General features: G+C 27.6%; 1 pseudogene; it reads left to right on the top strand.

Moving 5' to 3' along the window:
* Window positions 1-74: 74 nt before the first annotated feature.
* LOC139785443 (uncharacterized) lies at window positions 75-3,215 on the top strand (annotated as a pseudogene).
* The last annotated feature ends 934 nt before the right edge of the window (window positions 3,216-4,149 follow it).

Below are 4,149 nucleotides of genomic sequence, written 5' to 3'. Positions count from 1 at the left end.
AAAATTGTTAATTATTATTAAAAACTATATTTAATAAATAAATTATAATATACCATATTATTTTATTTTTACAGATGTTATAAAAACAAATTCTGCATCAACTGCAAATTCGGTTGTCGTGAGCGAGGATGCTTTTTCAAAATATCAGTCATTAAATTCAAGTGAGTAAATTATGTTTGTATTATAATGTTATTCTTTTATATTTTATAAATATTTCTATTTACACATATATTTGTGTGAAATGTTAGTAAATTATTGTTGATTCTTAAATTTCAGAATTTTTTGAGGAAGTACTGAAAGAAATAAACTTATTACATCTAAAAGTTAATGACATGTTGGATAGCATCAAAACTATCATTAATACTACAAAAGTAAACACCGAAGCTCTCGTAAATATTGATAGATCAGAAGTTTCGAAAATCGTACATTTGTTTCCAATGACACGAAGAATCATTAATTGAAGTAGAAGAATGGATTAACGCATCAATTGATAATAAAGTAGCATTGGTATGAATAGACTTTTATCTCAATTTTTATATGAATTTTATTTTATAATAACAACTTAATATGTATTAAATTTAATGTTGATTTCTCTCTATATATAATAGCCTTTATTTAAAAAAAATTTTAGACCAGTGCTCGCTAGACCAATTAAAGTAAATCATCATTAAAATTTTTATATCTTAAATATTTAAATATTAATAAAATTTATATTATTAATATGTATTATATAAGATATATTTCAAAAGTAAACGTTAATCCTTAATAACTTCAAATATTTTTATGTTGAAATTTCAAATTGCTTTACTTTATAATTTTTTGTCAGAATTCTAATGATAATGTATATAATAGATTACAAGATATTTAAAATATAATGATAATGTATATAATAGATATACAATCAGATATTTTAAAAGTGAAGTGATGAATTGGTTCGGGAATTGATTGAGAATTTAAAATCAAGAAAAAATTGATATGAACATAGCTCCGAAAATGTGTTGATTTTGAGATTAAGAGATAACGCCATTTTTATGTTAAAATTTCAAATTACTCTACTTTAGAACTTTTCGTCAAAATTGAAAGAAGGTGGCTTTCACAAATTTTGATAATTTTTACAAGTTTTTAGTTATGTTATAAATTTTAAAAATCATCTTTTTAATTTTGACAAAAAGTTCTAAAGCAAAGTAATTTGAAATTTCAACATAAAAATGGCGTTATCTCAAAATCAACACATTTCCGGAGCTATGTTCATCAATTTTTTTTGTTTTTAGATTCTTAATCAATTTCCGAATAATTAATCAATCCATTTTTAAAATACCTTGTATATGTAATCTATTATATACATTATATATATATATATATATATATATATATATATATATATATATATGTATATTATAATAATATATTTTTAATAATATTATTAAGACGATTTAGCAGAAAGTATCCCAGCATATTTCATGTAGATACGTTATAATGACATAAACCAAACATTACGTCTACAGAATGAAGCCAGAATTTGCGAATGAGATAGTTGATTTGCTTTTAGTGCTTTCTTACTCTATTATATTGATCATATTTTTTCTATATGATAGACTGAGAAAGCCCTAGGGGAAATCAACTTGCAACTTCCGGCTTCACTCGCTGCTACAACAGAAGTATAGGAATATTTAGAATTAGTCTACGTATATACGGCATTGATTATACGCGAGTTCGGTGGTTCGGCCGTCGAGCTTTAAACGTGGAGGGATCGGAGGGATCGCCTCAGATATCGGTCCAAAAATCTAATTCTGAGCACACTGTTTTAGACTGAAGAGCTGAGTCGTATAGGAGGATCCAACGTAAAGGAGTTGATTAAAAGAATAATGTATAGAATTCTATTAAACGAAGTCGGAATGCTATACTCTTGGAAGGTGCGAAAAAGAAGAAAGTATTCAAAAATTTAAACATTGCAGCTGTCATTTTAGGTAAAGGTCATAAGTTAATAGATAAAAATAATAAATAATCTTATAAATTAAACATTCTTGTTTATAAAAATATACATTTTATTAATTTTTTTATGATTTTCAGATGTCGTTCGTAAAAAATCCAAAAATTCAAAGCGCCACTGAACTTGAAGCAATAAATCACATAAAAGCTTGGCTCGTCAGAAGTAAGGATCGATACTTTAATGCACAAAAAAAGATTAACCAAGTTCAACCTAACCCACCTGCTAATACTCAGGACGACGAAGATACGTAGTCATTTACATTCATAAAATATGTGCTTTCAACGTACGTAAATTTTATTCTCTTTTGAACAGACTGATAGTCTAGTCTTGACTAAGCATTACTGCTTTTATATGTATTGTTATTACATATAAAATTTACAAACATATTTTTAATTTTTAGTAATTAATATTAAATCTATTATGAGACATTGAACTGAAAAATATAGCTGTTTTTAGTTTGGATAATAAATTTAGTATTAAACGAATGCAGGGAATTAGTTATCATTTATAGTAATTGTGGTTAAAGCTTATAGTATTTTATAGTATATATATGTTCAATATTTCGAATTAAAATGAATGAAAAAAGAGTTTCAGAGAAAAACGGTGTAGATATATTAAAGAAAAAGTAAAGCAATCTGTAGCAATTATTAACAGTACTTATCAATTTCATGTTCCAAATTTAACGGTTGAAAATAAAATGATGAAACCAATCGTTACAGCTACTCAAATAATAAAGTTACTCATAATTCTGATACCGAGAACATTGGTTCGAGTTATGTAGACATTGATAATTTGACGTTCGACGAACAACCCACCCATAGTTCTGATAGCATAATTAGAAAAACAAGTTTATGTTCAGATCATGTTGAAAATAGTGAGCAGTTATCTTCCAAACTTGCTAAATGGGCTGTAGAAAACAACATTAGTTTATCTGCACTGAGAGAGTTGCTTACTATTTTGCGCGAAGATCCTTCTTATTGCACCAATAATATACCAGCAGACCCTCGCACTCTTTTAAAAACGCCTAACAAAGCATATGGTACAAAAATGGGATCGGGTTTATTTCACTATTTCGGGATAGCTGAAACATTAAATTCTTTATGCATTGCTCTTAATATAAATGTAACGTCCAGCACAGAGTTTTCTCTTGCAGTTAATATTGATGGGCTACCTTTGAGTAAAAGTTCTGCAAGTTCATTTTGGCCCATTTGTGTTCCGTCAAATCAATCGAAGCCCTGAAAAATAAAGTTTCTTAGTAGCTCTTTATCATGGACATGATAAACCAAATTCCAATGATTTTTTACTTGATTTTGTTAATGAATGTGCAAAGTTAACAACAAATGGCATATTAATCAAGACCGTTATATGCAAATTTAAAATTGAAATGTTAATCTGTGATACACCTGCAAATCATTTGTACTATCACTTAAAAGTCATTCAGGCTACTTTTCCTGCACAAAGTGCAATCAAGAAGGAGAAATGATTAACAATGTTATTTGTTTCGTTGAAACGGAAAATCTTGTAAAAAGAACTAATGATTCTTTTAGAAATAAACTTCATCCAGAACATCACGTTGGTGAAACTCTTTTCATTAACATTCCAAACTTTAATTTTATTGATAATGTGCCCTTGGACTATATGCATAATCTTTTGTTAGGCGGAACTAAGAGATTGCTATGCAATAGACGCTATGGGTGGATATTCGGTAGACCTCCTCACAAATTACGTGCAAAGGATGTTAATCATATTAATAATTTGCTTCTTAAACTAAGAAAACATATTCCTTGTGAATTTTCACGAAAGACTCGATCTATAGTAGAATGCAAGCGATATAAGGCTACTGAATTTAGACTCTTTTTACTATATACAGGTCCAATAGTCTTAAAACAAGTACTGTCTCCTAAAGTTTACAATAATTTTATTACCCTTAGCTTAGCAAGCACTATCTTAATTAGTAATTATTATTCAAAGTATGAACATTTTATTTCTTACGCTCACGAGCTCATGAAGCATTTTATTACTAATTCTATTCAAATTTACGGTCCAGATTTCATTTCTCACAATATACATAATTTTTTGCACTTAACTGATTGTGTAAAATTATTTGGTTCGCTAGACAATTTTAGTGCATTTCCATTTGAAAATTTTATGCAAAAATT

Source organism: Temnothorax nylanderi, unplaced genomic scaffold (assembly GCF_030848795.1).
Source record: "Temnothorax nylanderi isolate EJ_2023f unplaced genomic scaffold, tnyl_v1.0 TNYL_tig0802_pilon, whole genome shotgun sequence".
In the NCBI taxonomy this organism is placed as follows: Eukaryota; Metazoa; Arthropoda; class Insecta; order Hymenoptera; family Formicidae; genus Temnothorax; species Temnothorax nylanderi.
Note: the sequence above shows the minus strand (reverse complement) of the source record. Positions and strands in the feature narration are given on the sequence as shown.